Genomic DNA, 20,412 nt, shown 5'->3' on the forward strand with positions numbered 1-20,412 from the left:
CTATTTCTCTGGGGGACGTGACAGTTCGTCCTTGGTTTTTCAAATGCCCTATTGCATTTGATTCTTTCCCTTTGATTCGCCTTACTGCCTTCCAAACCGCTCTAGCAGAAGTTTTGGCATCCAGACTGCCGACAAAACTTCTCCAGGAATTCCTTTTGGCTGACCGTATGGTTTGTCTAGCCTTTGCTCTAGCTATCCTGAATAGCTTTAGGTTTTCCTGGGTAGGATTCTTTATAAATGCAGCCAGTCGTTTTTTCCTATCACCAATAGCACCTTTGCAAGCTGTATCAAACCATGGTTTGCTAGGCCGTTTTGGATTTGCAGAGGTTAGGGGTACAACTTTCCTGGCTATACTTAGTAGCTTGCTAGCAAAGGTATCAGCTGGGTTCTGTTCATGGAGGATATTTTCTGTGATATCCTCAGAGCATCTTTTTTGGAATTGTTCCCAATCGGCCTTATTCAGTTTCCACCGCTGAGGTCGTCCCAATGAAGGGAGATTGTTAGTAATGATGATTGGGAAGTGATCACTTCCCCGTAGATCATTGCTAACTGACCATTTAAAATCGTCCAGAAGTCCGGGGACGCATACGGTGAGGTCAATGCATGTGAATGATCCAGTTCCTGGGTGCAAGTAGGTCGGTGATGCATCATTAAGTATGCATAAATCATGTTGGAGGAAGATATCCTCCAGCATACGAGCTCTTGTGTCGGTATTGTTGGATCCCCACATGGTGTTATGGGCATTGAAATCCCCAAGGATTAAATAAGGCCGGGGGAGTTGTTTCAATAGGTCCTCCATGTCTGTTCGGTTTAATGGAGCGCCTGGTGGTAGATACAGGCTGCAGCAAGTGATAACCTTGTGAAGGGTTATCCTAGCTGCTACGGCCTGTAGTGTGGTCTGTAGTTCTACCCTCTCATGGGGGATGCTATCCTTTAAAAGGATACAGACTCCACCTGATGCTCTCTCTGCATCCTCAACATTCTTGGTGTAAGCACGGTAGCTTCGGAAGCTGATGCAATCTTTTAGAAATGTTTCCTGTAAGCAGACAGCTACAGGAGTCTCAGAGTCCATCAGTAGCTGCATTTCCTCGTAATTGGCCTTGAGGCCTCTACAATTCCACTGTACAATTCTGGAATCCATGGCTTATTCTAGATGACCTACTTGGAGCTATTTGGCCTTGGGAGGCCCCCGGAGGGGTTTCCCTTTATTCCAGTGACCTTGGTATTTTTATTCTTGGGTTTGGGTGGAGAGGAGGACAACCCCCTTTTGGGGGAAGTCTTTCTCTCTGGAGAGGGGAGATCCCTCTGGTTAGAGCGGAGGTTATTTCCTCCTCTCTCACCTCGGGCCTCCTCTCCGCTTTGATTTCTCCCCTTAGGGAGTTGGTCAACCTCTAACTCGGTAGAGGTTGGGGTGTCTGGCTGGGTTCTCTGAGGAGAACCTGTGTCAGACATGATGTCTCCGGGTTCTCCCGGAGTATTGGTTTTGACATGCTGCTCAGTCTCCATGCTCTCATCAGCGAGCACAGAGAACCTGTTCTTTAGCATGACAACAGGGCTTTCTTGTTTCTTCAGAGGTGTGTTCTTTGGCGGTGTTTTCTTCTGAGTTGGGGGAGGAGGAGGGGGTGGTGGGGTCAATGTGTCCGTCTGTGTGGCTATGGATCTTCCTTTCTTAGCAACAGCCTGGGCGTAGGTCTTTGTCAAGCCGAATTGGCCCTTGGGTAGGGCCAGTACAGCCGATTTCGCCTGGCTAAAGGTACATCCGTTTCTTGCCTTGTACTCCTGCACGGCAACCTCCTGTTTCCACACAGGGCAGTCCTTGGAGTAGGCTGAGTGGCCAGCTTGACAGTTTGGGCATTTGAACTGGGCTGTGCAGCCCTTGTCCTCATGACCCTCTCCAGCACATCTGGCACACACAGTGTTCCTCTTGCAGACTGCCGCGCCGTGTCCATAACCCTGGCACTTGAAGCACCTCATGGGGTTAGGTATGTAGGGCCTCACTGGAACTCGTAGGTATCCTGCCTTCACATACTCTGGCGGTGTCCTAGTTCCGAATGTGAGGATAATAGTGGCGGTTTTGACCTCCTCACCCTCCCTGCGCCTGGTAATGCGCCGGGCATGGGTGACTCCTTCAATGCCCTCCACTATTTCCTTCTCGGAACATTCCAGTAGGTCCCTAGAGCTGATTACACCTCTGCTGGTGTTCAGACTCTTGTGTGGCATGACTTCCACTTGGAGATCACAGAGTCTTCTGCATCTTAAAAGCCCATCAGAGTGTGTCTTGCTGTCTACTTCTACAAGGAGTTCCATTGTTTTGTGTAGCTTAGACACACTCTTGGGCTCTCCCACTACTGACTTGAGTCCCTTATAGATAATAAAAGGGCTCAACTTGGTCAGGCTTTTTCCCTCCTCTGTGCATCTAACCACCAGAAATGATGGCCAGGTGGCACAGCTTTTTGGGACCTCCTCTTTTTTATCGTCAATTCGTCGTTTCTTGCCCAGACATAGGTCTGGGGCAAGTAGTTTTGTGTGTGTTTTTTTGTCCATATATATTTTGGTTAATTCGGCACCTGTGCTCCCCACCCGCCATCGAGTCCAACAAGGGGACGGGCCATTCGGATGTCCAGAATGAGCCCGCCAGGGCTACACAGGTGCTATACTCAGTCAGCTGCTACATCGGACATGTGTCCGATACAGCAGCTCCCTGATTGACCCTCCCGCCACCGCCCTCCAGCATAGGTCGACGACCTATGCTGTAGCTCGGCATGACCAGCCGGTTGACCCAGAGCGGGCCATCTGGGTCTCAGGTCTAGGGGAACTTGGAGCCAAAGTATTGTGTTGTTGTGGTTTATCCTCAGATAGCCACCACTCAAACACCAGGATCTCTTTATCCCCCCTTACCCGTCGCAGTCCACGGCAAACGGACTGGTCTAGGACGTAGTGAGAATTTAAAGTTAAGGAGACAGTGTGATGATAAATGAAGGCAGACTTAGGAAAAGAGGAGGCAGACACAATGATAGAAAAGAAGTAGGGCACTTTTGAGCTCCAAAAGTGCTAAGGAAAGAGGAGCGCAGTTTAACGTCATGTCTCGGGACGGCCCACAGGTTGAGAACCCCTGATCTAAAACCATGCTGTAAACCCATTGAAAAGCTTGGCCGTCTAACAGCCTACCACTTATGCTGTCTATTCTGATTCTGAACAAACTGTCTATTCTGATTCTGAACAAACTGTCTATTCTGATTCTGAACGAATGAGTCTAATTAGAAAACAGATCAAGGACAAAAGAATAAAAACAACTTCCGCCATCCATTACTCTTCCAAAGATTTTTTTTAACGTTGAATTCAATATTTGAACAACTCTTCAAGTGTTTCTCTCGCGGTGTTTTGTTTGTCACGTGTGTTAGCGCGAGAACTCGTTGCATTACAACTTTAATGCATTTAGTGTAGTTCGTTTTCACTTCTGACAACAATAGTGTACCCCCCACACACACACAACCACACACACACACAGACTGTCACGCGAAGCTCATAATTGGAACACAGTACTGAAAGACTGAAGTGACATTCATCATAGTACAAAATGTTGAAAGACTTTTCTTGAGACTTTCTATTGAGATTCAGTCAACTTACTTCCAGATAAGTAGGTCGCGTTGGCCCCCTACCTACCCAACACACATTTGATCTACAAACAATATAAGAAAATTATTTCATCTCTAGTTTTGTTTTAAATATTTTTCTTAAATATATCTATGCATAAATCCTCCACCCATTTTATTTTAGGTTTTATCTTTTAGATAAAGAATGTATTAGGCAAATTGGAAGAGTGTAACAAATAGTAAGTTAGCGCTGAAAACTTTCTCCGTCCCTCTATTTAAAAAAAAAAAGTGCCCTGAACTTATGATGCAGAAATTTACTAAAAAACAAAAGATGATTGTGAGAAGTTTCCCCCCTAAAAGAAACACCTTTGGTTTTCTCTACCAGCTCATAAACTACCAGGTAATTGCCACACTTCATCCTCTATTCCACATAATCTCTCTGTAATTCTGATGAAGCAGACGCCTGGGAGAAGCGGGAAGGAAACAAATTGGTTATGTGCATCAAGAACTATAGACAAGAGACTTGATAGAGAGGACCCAGCGGAGAGCAAGGCAAGGCCATGGAAGCGCCAAGTCAATATGTGTGAGTCAGAGAACGACTTCAGCCCAAGCTTAACTGAATTCATTTCTTTTCATTACACCCGATATTTGCTCATCTCCAGATGCACTCATCCTTGAAGATAACACACACACACACACAACTTTCGCTGCCCCTGAAAAGGTTAACGAGATATGAAAATAAGTGTTGTGTGTGTGTGTGTATTGCATGGCAAGTTTCGCGCCTAGTGGATATAAACGAGAAGGGACGAGACTTGATATTGAAACGTGGTTTGTTTCTGCTGCATTTAGATTCAAACTTTATAAAAAAAAAAAAAGCATGTAAGGGTAAAGTTTATCAAGCCGATGAAGTATTTCAGGTTTATTGAATACGTTCCTGGAAGGAGCGGAGCATGGTTAACATTCTCTGAAATAATACTGCTCGGAACGTTTTGTAAAAAAAAAAAAAAAGAGATATGTACTGGTCATACTAAAAGTTGAAGCTGTTCAAACGAATCAGTTTTCTTAAGAGAAAACTTCAAGAACTGACGCATCAAATCCGTTGGTCACTTTTCTTAGTTAAATAAAAGATTAGGACTAAGTACAAAACCTTTACTTGCAGATGAAATAAGAAATTGTCAGGCTAAAGGAGGGAGATTTATTGAGCAGGTAATACTGAAAAAAAAAAACAGAGGGGCGCGACCTAAGGGCTTAGCAAGTTCCAGAGTTTAGTGATTGTAATCCGTAAATGGTGTTACGGTTGCGGCGCCAGGTATCACTCGTGATCCCTCGACATGGCGACAGTGTGGAATAGACGTCTGCAGCGACTGCAGGTTTTTAAATCAATATGTCTGGTAAGCTGCAATCAATGAGCAACTGAAGAAACAAAATGTTTGCAAAATCTCACTCCTTTGTTAGTTTCAGTCATAAAACGTGTCAAGGGGGGGGGGGAAGTAGAGCTAGATATATTTCTGTCTTACAGCATTGCGAAGAGTTACATTTTTTAAAAACATGTATTGAGATTTATTAGGATTGACAAACATCTGAAAAAGTATCACCAAGAAAAAAACAAGAAAACTTTTGCTCATTCGGTAGACATTGTATTCCATTGGATACTAAAGAACCATAACGTTGAACAATTTACTCGATAACAAAAAAAAAAAAAACAACTGATTGATGAGTGTAACACCAATATTTCAGTCAGTGTAACTATGCTCGATGGCTGACAGACAATCTTTTATCTACTTTCTATGGCTAATCGAGACATTCATCACTGTCCCTTTATGTGGACCTTCGGTCCGAGACTGACATTAATGACCCACCACGGGCCAGAGCTCTGGTCACTCGAGCAAAAGTTAACGTCTGATCTGCGCGAACATTTCAGTGTCCGTCAAAGCAAGCAATAAAACGTCAAGCCAAGTCACCAGAAGTCAGCCGTCCAGTTTGAAGTTGAACAGGAAGTCATTTACGACATTGATGGACTCCACCCCCGCCCCCTCCTTTTATTTACGACTGTTCTCACCTTCAAAACTCAATTCTTAACCTCAGACTAATTGTCACTTTTCAAACCAACTTCAAGTAAGAAACTGACCACTGCTTACACACTCACCCACACACAACCACACAAATCGCACATCGTTTCTTGTGTGCTCAATTTTCTTGTCAGAACAACAATGGAGTTGATTACTTCCCCCACTCAACTGCACGCACACACACACACACAACAAGCGGACAAGGACCTTGAACTTTGACCGCGCTTCAATCAAGACGAAGTGAAAACGACCCACAGCCGCGGTCACCGCATCACCTGTTGAAACAGCCCCCCACTCACCCACCAAACACACAGGTAAACAGAGTGACACTTCAGACAAAGGTAATTCGTCTCCAGGTCGCCGTGTCTTACTACAACGTTACGTCTGGTGCAGACGTAGTGCCCTAGTTTTGGGACGCTGGTATAGTTCAAAGTTCAAGTAATATAAAAAAAGGCAGGAAGCGATGGCATCACGTGACTCCCATCAATGAGAGAAAACTTGGTTCAAGCAATGCCATTCGTTATAGAAGCCCTCAACACTGACCTGCAACGTCAGAACCTGTGGGCAGTTTAGACCGATAGCTCGTTGCAACATCATACAGATGTGACGCGACAGCGAACTGTTGGCCTAAACTGCCCACAGGCTGTGATGTTGCAGGTCAGTGGTCAGGCCTTGTATAACGGTTGGTCTCGGTTCAAGCCAGGATTGATAGGTCATCGAAATGAAAAACGTCAGGCTATGGCTACAATGATGACGTGTCACATCGAGCGACTTACTTTCACTCACTTCAATGCAATACTGATTAGAAACAAAAAAAAAAAGGGGGGGGGGGAGGGGCAATGGCGTTCGGCTTTCGAACTTGTGTATGGCAAAACAGAGGAAAGGAATCCCTTGTAGAGTTTGGCCGCTGACCTTGTTGCGTTTAGGGCTCAATGATGTTCTTTTTTTTCCTCGTTCTCATTATTACGTTGGAGCGTTCAGATAACTAGACCAATATATGAAATGAACTGCGCAGTGGTTTCCAAATCAGGAAGCTCTCCATATAGTTTTCTTTCTATTGAGGTGTTTTGGGGGCTGGTGTCTTGTACAGGCCTCATGGTAAAGAAAACAGTTTTGAAGGACTTGGTCAGTATTCTCTGGTGACACTCCACATGGTCAGATTTCACTGGTTCCAATTCCGAGCTTCCGGTACACATTCTGTTGTGTCCGGTTCTTAGTCGAAAGATTGATTAGACGTTGATCTAGTCGGGATAGCTCAAGGATGTGATTAGATATATCTGGTTGCTTTGGTGAGGGGGGGGGGGAGGAGTCTTATGGAAGAAGGGGCTCGGTGTCGGACCAATCTTTCACTCCTGACCAATGGGAGAAATCCTTTCCTTTGGTAAAGAATCTCAAAGTGCCATCAACCCGAGTTTTTATTGAACATTTTCAGAAGTACTAACACATATATTTCCGCACATGTGTAGCAGACGACAAAAAGGGTGTTTGTGCAAGTCTGTGTGTGTGTGTGTGACGGCGGTAACCAGAAGTTTAGTTTTTAGTTATACTCACCCATAAGTGGCTAAATGTTCAATCATATCTTCTATGTCCAAAAGTTAAAATAAGGCCAATTCACTACAATGGTTTAAAGCTGATAATCCATAATCAATTTGATGTGAACCTGTTCATCCGCAAAATATAGTTCAAACATCGAAACGTCAATTAAACCTTACTATCCCACACACACACATACGATACTAGGCTCGTGATTCGTACTTCCAGGTCGAAGTAGGACAAACTACAACCACAGCCACCCCTCCTCCATTGTCTACTATATACATTCAAGGAACGTTTTTTTTCTCCCTCTGAGATCACGTTTGAAGTCTGAATCAATCTTACTCCGAGACGCTTATCAGGGGAAAATAAGGTTGGCGATCAGTCAAAACTACATCCACAGGGGAATGCCTCCGACCGGGACAATGGATTAAAACTAAGAATGAAGTGTACGCGTACCAGATTACTTTTGATTGATGTACACCCATGAGAGTTTCAGTTTAAACCCAGAGAGCACAGAATCGGTTACGTTCCATTTCGATATCATAGGTGATTTCGAAATGCGTGAATAGTTCGCAAAAAAAAAAAATCAATGGAGATCTCCCCAAGTCCGCAAGACCATTCTCCTGATTACAGAAGTTAATGACAACCTCGACAGAGTTTCGTCCAATACCAGCTCTCACACAGAATAGTACATTCTAATAAATTTTGACATTTTATATTGATACGAGATAACCGAATGAATTTGCTGAAGTTTTTAAAAAAATAAATGCCTGTTTAGCCTTTGACCTCTCGTATAAAACCATAAAGTTATGTTCTTTATCTTTTTACATACAATCCTAAAGACTACACGCCTCGGGGAAATAACTAGACATGCTCTTTGTTTTACAACTTTCGGGAGGTTCCTTCAGATTTGAATATCATTGCATTCAAGTCCAAGCCTTTTGCAGGTCGACGGGGGATGGCAGCGGGCAGGGTTCCAATCCGGGACCATTGAGACGACAATCCAGAGCGCATACCACACGACCAGGCAGCCATCCTGTTCACTGTAATAAAAGTCTCTTAACTTATTCGGTAAGAGTGCGTCACGCTTTGTTTGGTGTATAGTAGAATAAGGTCCAACTTGTGATCTAGTTTCTAAGGTGTAGTCATTATCGAAACGTGAAAATGTTATAGAAAAGAATGTTTGTGTTTGCTAAGTTTGTATGAACAGTTTACATAATGTGCGAATGTACATTTTTTTTTATAGTTATTATGTTTTGTTTGGTGTAATGCACAAATTGTAAGACAAATTTCCTTAAGGACAATATTATTATTATTATAATCTCCATTTAGTATGCTCTGTCGCAGTTATCTATGTAACTGTATAGTAGAATTAGTTCTCTAATTGATAGTGCGGCGTTGATCACTATATTGATGACGTCATTACATTATTAATATTTTCTGTGTAGACTAGAGGACTGAGCTTTTGTTGCTTGTCACAACTTCTAGTGACGTAAATTTAGTGTGTGTGTGATTTACGTCATTTATCGTCTAGTACAGTCTCTCCATTGTTTTGTACGTTGGTACAGATAGACGTGTTTTGAGAGCTCTGGAATTTCTCCTTGGTTTTTGTTATTGGATAGCCTTAGCATTTGCCTTGGACATTTTCTTGTTGGATTATCTTGACCCCTGTTTAGGGTGAGTTTTATTTTTCATTGTATAGTTTTTCTATTTGAATTCGTTCGTATTTGTAAGTCTATAATTAGACTAGATATAGATGATTAGAAGAATCCTTTCTTTTATCTTCTATAGGGTTTTAGCGTCAAGACTAAGTTTTAGTCGTAGTCTCAGTTGAAGACTCTATTTCAAGTATTAGTGTCAAGTCTATATGTTAGACTCTGTGTCAAGTCTCAGTGTCAAGACTTGTTTATTCAGTCTCAGTTCTATATTGAGAGTACAACTTTAGGTCTACAGTCTACAGGACTGAGGTCTTTCTCTCAGTTGGTCGTCTGGTGTGCACGTGGATTTGTACATGAGTCTGAGGTTCAAGATTCCAGACTGCGGGTTGCAGTGGTCAGACCTGATGGTGTAGTGTCAACTATGAACTTCTACTTTTTGGAATTGTCGTCAGTGGACAGTACCAGATCTAGAGGCTAGATCTACATATATTACCAGTTGTTGTTTTTGAGATTGAAGGACTAGGTGATCCATTGAACTACTTATTATAGTTAAGGTAATATACTATGTGTTTCATAATTATATGAATGTTCTGTATCTAAGGAGACTAACTGGATCATTGTAGATTACATATTATTACATATTGATATTTCATACTATTATTATCAGTCATCATGAATCAGTCATTTGTAAATATATCACAAGAATAAATTTTATTGTTATTTACATCATACACTTAGTTTATTAGTTTATCTACAACTATATGTGTATGATGTGCTTGTCAGGCTGAACTTGAGCCAAAATATTATAAGTTCAGAAAATAATAACAATAATACAAATTGAAATAATATTTAATATTAATAAATATTTGCATTGGAAATATATAATAATAATTTGATAAATACAAGAATACAAGAACCTGACATGCTCCTCCAAACAAAATAAACCAATCCGTTTATTGTTACGTTGTTTAGTATAGAGTAAGGTATCTACTATAATACAAATACATCAGATCCATCTACATCTCATGCCGAAGGCTGCTTCTCACACACAGACACATTGTCGCATTGGTCAGAAGAATTGAGAACCCCTGCAAATTATTCACGTTTATTGACTCTTATCAAAACGCTTAGATTCCTTGAAGATTCGAGCGAATCACGTGAGTACTTTATAGTAGTCGGCATCCTGTAGTGGCGAAGAGTTTTACATTACCATAATGAAGTTCACATGAAGAAGGAGGGTTGGGGGGGGGGAGATACAAGAAGAAACTGGTTAAAATACGTTTTAAATGCAAATGTAGCATGTCGTAGCCCGCCTTCAGATTTGACTCGGAAATGGACATAACACACGGCTGATTAGATTTAGCAATAGAACAACGTAGGCATACTTTGTGACTTTCTACTGTCATCAGATGGAGACTGTCAATGGACAGGAGAGTCCGCACCACTCCCCTCCCTTCCACCACTTCAGATTTTAACAACCCGCTTTGACCATTTCCTCCTTCAGTCAACTCTATGTCGCCATTTCCGCTGAGAAGCCATTCTTTTAATATTCCCGTTGAGCATTCTCTCCCTTGTCTTCTCTCCCCCCGCCCCTTTCCAAATTTCATGCGGCCCTGGCCTTTGTTTGCTCCGAGTGACGTTTCAACAGCAGGATACATTATCCCCGTGGTCGAGGCAGGTGTTACTTCAAACAATTACATGTCGATAGAGGGGTCGAATACACCAGACATTTTGTCATGACCAAGACTAAACAAGACAACGCTACACTAAGACACCTGTAAAATAAGACAAGGCAAACCAGAACAGTAATACGGGATACTCCGCAGTGTCTGTATTGTGAACAGATTTAGATTTTGTAACTCAGCAGGTGTGAGCCTTTCACTTCATAAGAGAAAGTCTAAATAGACAAACAATAAAGTTTTATAACACTCGAGAGTCTTTCCTTCAATGTTTTTTTTTATCAACCAACTAACATGGTAAAGAAATGTCACAGTGACATTAGGCATTTAACTGACAACTCTAAACTTCTGTGTCACTGAGCATTTAAAGTTGCAGGAAGATTTCATTCCTGTGAGTTGAATAAAATGGCCTTGACATTGCAATGAGATGCCTCAATTCCCCTCTACCCCACGCAAACACACAATTTTCTGTACTCGTCCAACAGTTTTTCGTATTTAATGAGATCATCGAGTCCACTACCATAGTCTTGGTCAAGACCACATCATTGGCCTCCTTCAGTCGTAGGACGACTATGATTCATCTCAGAGCACACTTCCTCATGTGGCTGTGGAGCCCTATTTTGGAGAGACACTCCCGTCCACAGATAGCGCAGGTTAAGTCGGCTTTTGCTTCGGTGGTAGAGGAGCTGGCCGTTTTTCGGATTGTGCGTTTTTCTTCCTGGGCTGAGACCCATGTACTTTCACTGTCCATAGCTTTCTTGGTCACTCTCTCCACCTGTTGCGGTCTAGAGCTATGTCTTCCCAGTTGTCAGTATAGTCTTGGTCAAGACCACAAGGATCAAGAAAATCAGAGTATGGCTGGTCACTGACCTGGCCACACCAAATCCTGGCCCATTGGAGTCCACATTGACTATCTACTTATAAAATAAGATCTTAACACACACAGCAATATTATGTAGAGGCAATTCAAAATAAAGTCAAAATAAAGTGAAGAAACGGTCACTGATAAAAAGTAATGTAAAAAATACAGTAATTGAAAAAGTAATAAAAAAGTAATGTAAAAAAGTAATATGTAAAAAAGTAATATAAAAAAGTAATGTAAAAAAGTAATGTAAAAAAGTAGTATAAAAAAGCAATATAAAGAAGTAATGTAAAAAAGCAATATAAAAAAGTAATGTAAAAAAAGTAATATAAAAAAGTAATGTAAAAAAAGTAATGTAAAAAAAGTAATGTAAAAAAGTAATGTAAAAAGTAATATAAAAAAGCAATATAAAGAAGTAATGTAAAAAAGCAATATAAAAAAGTAATGTAAAAAAAGTAATGTAAAAAAGTAATGTAAAAAAGTAATATAAAAAAGCAATATAAAGAAGTAATGTAAAAAAGCAATATAAAAAAGTAATGTAAAAAAAGTAATATAAAAAAGTAATGTAAAAAAGTAATATAAAAAAGTAATGTAAAAAAGTAATATAAAAAAGTAATGCTCAGTAAATTCTTAGTGTGTACAACTATAAAAAAAAAAGTATTATTTTGCTGTATTCTGTTATATCACTTGTATGACATGTCTTCAAGTACACCCAGGCAAGACAAACAGCCCCCAACTCTCTAAACAGCCCCCAACTCTCTAAACAGCCCCCAACCCTCTAATCCAGTTTGTAATGCAATGATTTCAGTAATCCCACCCTCGTCTTGCAGGATGCTCACGGTGAAAATGACTTGAACAAATACCCAGAAAAAAAACCCACCTAACCCTGGTCGCTATCCATCAAACAACTCAGGCCATTGATTTGATTAGGATTCGTTTTGCTAGCTTCGAGCATCTAGTTCACTCGAGAGAGAAACATGAAACATTCGGAATGGATTTAAAACAAAAAAAAAAAAAAAGGTTGATTTAAACACGAGACTGATGTCAGCAAAATAAGTGTGCCAGTATTATAGAATCAACACACAAGAGACAAGACCTATGTAGATATTTTATATCTTCACCTATCCCTTAGTCTTTTGAACCATTGGGGCACCACACAAGATTTGTCGAACGTCTTTCTCCATTCCTCTCTGTCAATGGTAGGCAACTCAATTCTTTTATGCTTTCACTGTCTGCCTATTCTTTTTCATGGTACTGTTCCCAGAAGGAAGGTGTTTGCGAGCTCCTTGTAATATGGCCACAGAGTTTTATTTTGCGGTTGTTTTTTTTAACCATAGTTAGGTCATCGTGGGTCCAATCGCTAGTCCTCGTTACACCAAATGAGATGAGATATTATATACATGATGATAATAATAATTTATAGCTTTTATATAGCGCTACTTTCATGCTTATAGCATGCTCAGTGCGCTGTGGTTCAATCTCATTTGTGGACCAGTGGGGTATCTGGGAAAAGGTTTTCCGTACTGCCTATAGGGGCTCAGTAATAATAATTATATTATATATTATAAACTGAAATAACTCCGCATTGCAGTAGTGCTTCTAGTGCGCACCAGCGCACTTTTGAGCGCGCGGCATGAACGGACTGTTTAGAGACAGACTTGACTTCCGCCTAGGTAAATAATGACGATTGTTAAGTCATTGTTGAAGATCCAAATACGTACTGAATGATATGTGAGTGATTGTTAAGTTTGTTTTAGAACTCATCTGATTTTAAACAAGGTCACACCTTTTTCTCTTATCTTCTTATATTATATAATACAGACGTTACTTCAAAAAAGAAGATGATTACGTCCTACGCGTCATGCATTTAGTCATGCATATTAACCAATGACTTAAATTCAGCCAAGTCACTGGTTTTCCTGGCTAGCTCAGGCAACCCATTCCATGCTCTAATAGCACTAGGGAAGAAGGAGTGTTTGTACAAATTTGTCCTAGCATATGGGACGAGGAATGTGCCTTTATCTTTGTGTCTTTCAGAGTATTTTATTAAATTTTGTTTTTGTATTTGAAGATTATGGTTCAGTGTTTTATGTATGATTGCTACTTTACTTTTGAGCCTTCTGTCCTGAAGGCTTTCTAAATTTAGTGATTCTTTGTGTATGCATTATTAATATCCTACAGCCCTTTAAAATAGTAACTATGCATGTAAGTTAGAATATTGCCAATGCGTTAACGACTCTATTCCATATTATCAAACAAGAGATAGCCGTGAAAAAACACACAATACCAATTTAATTATTATTTTTTAATCTTCACTTCAACTACATATGAATTTCTGTCGGCTGCTCCAGCGGTGCTATCACCAGCTATTTGGACACGAGATAAAAGGGGACGTCATTACCGAGCCACGGACTGACAAATTCAATCAGCGACCCTTATCTCTGGACGCTGTATGGAACATTTCCACTGGAGATTATCTGCTTGAGCAGTTTGTTAATGAGAAACATTTTTTTCCTTTCAACTTTTGACCGCCATGAACTGATCAATTCAACATTTCAATGTATGAAACACGAGAACTAACAACATCGTAAAAAAATTACCATAACTGGCATGAACTGACGTGTTGTTGATAACTTAATATATCGACTTCAAAAATCAATATATTGGGAAGTTTGACGGTAAATTTTCGATTCCAAACAATGCCAAATCTTAAAAGGTGACTGCTGCCATCTAAATAACAATGAGTTTTTGTTACAAGCTAAAGAGCTTTGGAAGTTACAGTGTTCAAGAGTGCACAGTAGATCGTGCAGGTGCTAGTCAGCACTTCCTGGTTTCTGCACACGGGAATACCAAATAGTTATTTAGGCTTAACGGTCATTGATACAAATCTGTGGAGAGTGTTACTTTACTTCGAATACTTGGTCCATTTGGGGAATTGAGGACATTTTAAATCTGTTATTTGATGATATTTTAACGGTTAATTTGATGCCATTTTACATTTGTAATTCGATGACATGGTAAAATGTGATTTTGATGACATGGTAAATTTGTGATTTGATGGCATGGACCTGGCGAATTTGGGATTAGATGACATGGTAAATCTGGGATTAGATGACGTGGTAAATCTGGGATTAGATGACGTGGTAAATCTGGGATTAGATGACGTGGTAAATCTGGGATTAGATGACGTGGTAAATCTGGGATTAGATGACGTGGTAAATCTGGGATTAGATAACGTGGTAAATTTGGGATTAGATGACATGGTAAATCTGGGATTAGATGACATCTCAGATTCCAATAAGTTCTAACAGTGCGAGAACTCAAAGGATATATTGTTAAAACATAGACCACAGTAACAGACATATCTGCAAGCGACATTTTAGACTAAATAAATGCCCCCTCCCTCTTTTTCCCCCCAATGGCTTAACCATGACCAGATAATGAATAATGAAAGACATTCATCACAAACAAATCACAAAATATTTTTTTTTGAATGTTCACTCTGTGACTATTGAAGAGAAGAAAAAAAAACACAATAGTAATCAAAACACATTCCCCTGCTAATGGATCAGTAAGACAATATGATCTTAATATGCGAACATGTCAATTTAGTGTACGGTGTAACTATGAGAAAAGGGCGGATAGTTTGGTTGTGTAGGCTGAATGGATTCTGATAAATTACGAGCTGGTCAGTTGTAGTTCAATATAATAACTGTTGGTGTGAACATTAGAGATCGACAAAAGAGAGACTTGTTTCGAGTAAGTTAGATCTTGTTTAAAGTATTTTAACTTGTGTGAGGTTGAAAGCTGTGTATAGTTATAAAAAGAAAGGTTATATTCAAGTTTGTTTAAATTAAAGTCTGTTCAAGTGTATTTGGAAGTTCTACATTAAGAATCTAATACGCTTACAAAGGTTAAATTGTACTACCTGTTTGGAGTTACAAACCAACGACCAAGTATCAACAACGTAAATAAGATATTAATAAAGCCACCACTTCCGGAGTCGATGACTTTCAGAAAGGCTGGGATAGTGAATTACAAATATGAAATCCTTGCACTGCTATTCACGACCCGGTAGTGGGTAGGGAGTGATAATAACCCGGTAGTGGGCAAGGAGTGATAATAACCCGGTAGTGGGTAGGAAGTGATAATAACCCGGTAGTGGGTAGGAAGTGATAATAACCCGGTAGTGGGTAGGAAGTGATAATAACCCGGTAGTGGGTAGGGAGTGATAATAACCCGGTAGTCTAACTGAAGACTGAAAGCAAGAATTTCAGGAAGGAGCCAAGGACTTGCACATCTTTTGCATGACTGCCGACTTAATAAAAAGAAGCTGTGCTGGTCTAACTGTACGCTTGCCTGAGTTGTAATCTTGTCAGCGACAAGCAGCACGGGCAGAAGTTCATTGAACCCAATCACAAAGCAACTGTGACACTCCGCCAGCAGGGAAGTGCACAGACATTAGAAGATGGACCAAGTGAGAGATTGGAATTTAGCTCCCCTTAAAAAAAAGTAGAAATAAACGTTGAATAGTCAACGTTTAACCTAACAAATACTTTTTTTTAATTAAAAAACTCGCACAGATTGGGTAAAAGCGCATCAATTCTTTGGAATCAATCATGAAATCAATTATGAAATCAATCATGAAATCAATCATCTGGGAGAAGGTTTCCGTGCCTCACTTTTGAAAATAATTTTAAAAAAAAACAAACCTGCTCGAACTTGTGCCACCAAGATGTGAGGACAACGCGTTTTGCCGCTGAGCTATTCAAGTACTGAAGGTTTTCTAAGTCCATTGTTACTTTAAAATTCGTATCGAACTATCTAATTCTCTTTTCCATAAAAAAAAGAAAAATTAATTAATTAGGAATAGTTGATTGACTAATTTGTTTTATTGATTCATGCATTAATAGGAACAATCAATAATTGAGGCAAAGTTTCAACTTGATCCGAGAAAGAGAAGTCGGAGAAATAAGGAGAACAAATTATGACCCAGACAGACAGACAGAGTGGGTTGATAGAAGCCAGATAAAAAAAACAAACAACAACAACAACAACAAAAGCTGATGTAACAATCAGTGCACTAACTATTGACTAGAACTGTCAAAGGTTCAACAAGCCAGCGGTTCAGTTTAGCTCTGAGTTAGTGTGACGGTCTTTTTGCCTCTATGAAAAGTATGAACTGGATCGAGTTTAAACAAATTCCTCCTCAAGTTGAGGCGTTGAACACAACTTCTTTAAGAGCCTCCACTGTATCTTTAAACGTTGTGTGGATTGTATCGTGGATCGTCACTCCGACTGCTACATACGCATGTGAGACATGGGAGTCATCTGTCAAAATTGAGAAAAGACTAAATGTGGCTCGACAAAAATGGCTGAGACGGATTTTGGGCGTCAGTTACACAGATCGGGTCTCAAACAAGGAAATCCTTTGCCGAACTGGGAGTCGAACACTTAGTGAAGTTGTTACAGAGCGTCGCATGAGGTTTGCGGGACATGTTCTACGACAAAATAAATTACGCACACCAAGAGTTGCGATAACATGGAAGCCAATACGAGGAAAGCGCAAACAGGGGCGTCCTCGTATTACTTGGCGACACACCTTCATGGAGGACCTCAGAACAGTGGACACCAGGTGGGAGGAGGCTTCAGACATTGCCAGTGACAGATCACTGTTGAGACAGCTTGCCGCCCAATGCGCCGAACGGCGCGGGAGGACCTAAGTCTAAGTAAGTCTCAGTGGATTGTATGCACCTTGTGCACGCCATTCATTGCACCGCACTCGTACTGCAGACATTCGAGAAGTTACCTTGTTAATAAATCGAAACTTTAGCGTAACGACTAAAGTAACTAAGGCTGAAACTACAACTGGTTGGATCATCTTGGCTTATTTATTACAGACGTTACTTCAAAAAAAAAAAAAAAAAGATAATCTGGGAGAGTGCGAAGGTGTTTAATCATAATCCTCGCCTGACCTTCTCGCTCGTTTAGTACCAAACCTAACCACGGTCAAGAGTTACAGGTGGCACTCCAAGAAATATGCTGGTTGGGGGGATTACAGAGGAAAGGCTCCAGCTTATGTACAAAATAATATCCAATCAAATTGACATTAGAGGGTCAAGCGTGTTTGCACTGTAGGCCCACGCTCAAGAAGACAAACAGCGCGAGTTTACCGTGCTTCCAGATTTGTTGAACTTACAGTTGCCATGACAACTTTTGGTCAGAAGTCGCTGACTGACTCGATTAACTAATATATTTATATGGAGAATCTAGATCTAGATTTAAAAATAATATTCACTAAAAGTTTTCAACGATCTTGATTTGTTTATCGGGTCGAAATCTCCAATAAAATTCGACATTTTCCAACGTAAGAACCTTTCTTAATTTAAAACTAGACAAATGCACCGACACTATTGCACATACAGAGAGAGAGAGAGATGAACATATATTGCACTTTATTATCACGTCAAGAGAATTGCATTGCTTAAAACTAAGATAAGTCGTATTTGTATATATATCATTCTATTTCTAGAACCCTTGACCAAAACTTTGAAATTGTACATTTACTGATGAATTGAAATTCCGTATCTCGGACTGCAATTATTCTCTTCTGTATCGATATTAAATTGTAACAGGTTCCTATCTCTGGGTAACATGCAAAATATGGAGCAGCCCAAAACAGAAACAGTTCAAAGTTTTACAATGGATATCTTAACAAGTACAATATTTCTGTTCAAAATAAAACAATTGATAGAATTGTACTTATTTTGTCTATGTAGAGTTAAAGAAACCTTTTTTTTTAACATTGCTGTGGTCCTACAAACACTTGGGCCCATGAAAATGTTGCACCGCTCCCAAGAAAATGCTTGCTTTTATTAACGACTAACTTGGCAACGCACAGAGCGTCCCGGCGTCTTCTCCAAGCCAAGCATGTGTACCGTTGCCCGGGGAGATATTAAGCAAATTTACCTCACTTCCACAAGAGTTTCCGGGAGTAACGTTTGGCGCGAGCAACCATTGGTCTAGGCGCTGGGAAAGGGGAAAAAAAAAGGGGGGGGGGGAGAGATGGTAGTACGAAGGTTTCCCATGAATTTGTGTGTGTGTGTGTGTGTGTGTGTGTGTGTAAAGGCTTAGCGCCCAGACAAGTTGTGTAATTGTAGGACTCTCAAACTCGACGGAGATTTTAAGAACCTTAGGAAAAATAAAATACAAGTACAGAGAGAGAGAGAGAGAGAGAGAGAGAGAGACGGAAAGGACATCAAAAACAGTCTTTGTACAAGTGTTATGAAAGTGTTATGAAAGTGTTATGAAATCAATCAGTATCTCCCGTTAGCCTTCTTCAGTAACTTTGTCGCAACGCTAGAGATTTGTTTTTTTTTTTTAAAGAATTCCTAACTGCAAATATTGAATGTTAGATTAAAACTCCGTGAAGAGGCTCGGCCGTGACAAATTGTTTGCTATTTGAGGGGAACGTTATGAAAATATAGAAAGTGGAGCCACGACGTAACGGAAGACGGAGCGATGAGGCGGCCCATGTTGACTGAAGTCAAAGTCACTTGCTAAACATGTAAGTGGATTCTATAAACACGCGGCTCTATGGGGGGTGTCGCGTGATTACACTGCGGCGTCTAAATGAGTTGACTGAATCACATGGTTGAAAAATTTACGTGCTTCCAAAAGAGAAACAAAAATATTAGAAAATTTGACAGGAAACTATGGAGCCTACTACGAAATTTTTAAACACTTAATACTTTAGAATAGCTTGAAACAGATTATAAGCTTTAACTTGCCTTATTTTAAGCCTACATCGAAACGTTCGCTAAGAGTTGTATTTTATGTTCTTTTTACAATATATATATAATCTCATGGCTTACATGGAACCAAGATTTCATTGAAACGAATGGGTTACATTTATTTATTTTTATTTGACCACAAGTGTTTTCTTTCTTGGCTTGTAATTCATACATAAAACTGTGAAATTCTTTTATTTTGTATTGTTAAAAAATAGTTCACTAGCAGACGTCTGGCTCGTATCAACGCTTGAAAATGACACGATTCTATGTGTGCTTACCGAGACCTAACATACTCATTTACTCACATGCTTTACCAGCACACTCTGTTCCGAATGCTTGGTCAGAAGTAAGAAGATTGGGCGAGTAACCGAGGTACCATTGTCATGCTGACGTCAGTGACGAGCTGTCACCAGAGTGTTAAACATACTTGGTTAGTGTAGAAGACCCTGTCCCTGACGTGACGTAGAGACACGCCGAGAGTCTCCTCCCTTACATTTCACGAGCTATCGTCAAACAACGTGTAAGCGGGAAGGTCTCCACGCGATGCAACTGTGAAGAAGAACTCGTCAAGATCTACAATCTACAGGTAGGCCAGTCTACAGGTAGATCTGCTTTACGCGAAGAGTAAATCAGGGAGGCGGGTGTTGATAGTCGATGAGAACCAATACATTATTCACTTGACGATTTGATGTTCATATCGAAAGCATCATTAACACAATGGCTGCAATCACTAGATCTAGGTGAGGCATGCCATCTGGTATTAGAGAGAACTGGTTCGTGTCTGGCATTAGGGCTGTCCTTGTACGGGGACAAGGCGACCTTAAATAAGAACAATCTGATATAAACGTTGTCACATGTAAATTATGAGTGAGTCTGGTGTGAATGTACACTTTGGTTTTTTATAGTTATAATGTTTTTTGTTTGGTGTAATACACAAATTGTAAGACAAATTTCCATACGGACAATAAAGATTATTATTATTATTATTATTAAAACTCACTGCCCCTTCCTTTCACATGCTCTAAGAGAGTAATTCTCAGTATGGTTCGCTACCAATGGGGTTTCTGATTCCGGTATTAGCGAGAAGTCACGTGCCAAAGAATGACATCTTTGTTTGTTTGTTGAAACAATGTCATGTATTTGTCTTTCATATAACCAAAGTCATAATTCAAAGTTTTAATACACACAGAACACACACAATCAAAGCAGTACACGAACAAAT

General features: G+C 40.2%; 1 protein-coding gene and 1 long non-coding RNA gene across 2 annotated transcripts in view; one reads left to right on the forward strand and one right to left on the reverse strand.

Annotated features, from left to right (window-relative positions):
- LOC106056736 (cadherin EGF LAG seven-pass G-type receptor 2-like) overlaps positions 1-20,412 on the reverse strand; it is a 99,653-nt gene that overhangs the window by 54,379 nt on the left and 24,862 nt on the right. The window lies entirely within an intron of this gene.
- Positions 8,536-9,585, forward strand: LOC129925999 (uncharacterized). The gene is made up of 2 exons (XR_008777697.1): positions 8,536-8,875; positions 8,990-9,585. It is a non-coding gene; the product is annotated as an uncharacterized LOC129925999 (long non-coding RNA).

Source organism: Biomphalaria glabrata, chromosome 4 (assembly GCF_947242115.1).
Source record: "Biomphalaria glabrata chromosome 4, xgBioGlab47.1, whole genome shotgun sequence".
NCBI lineage: Eukaryota > Metazoa > Mollusca > Gastropoda > Planorbidae > Biomphalaria > Biomphalaria glabrata.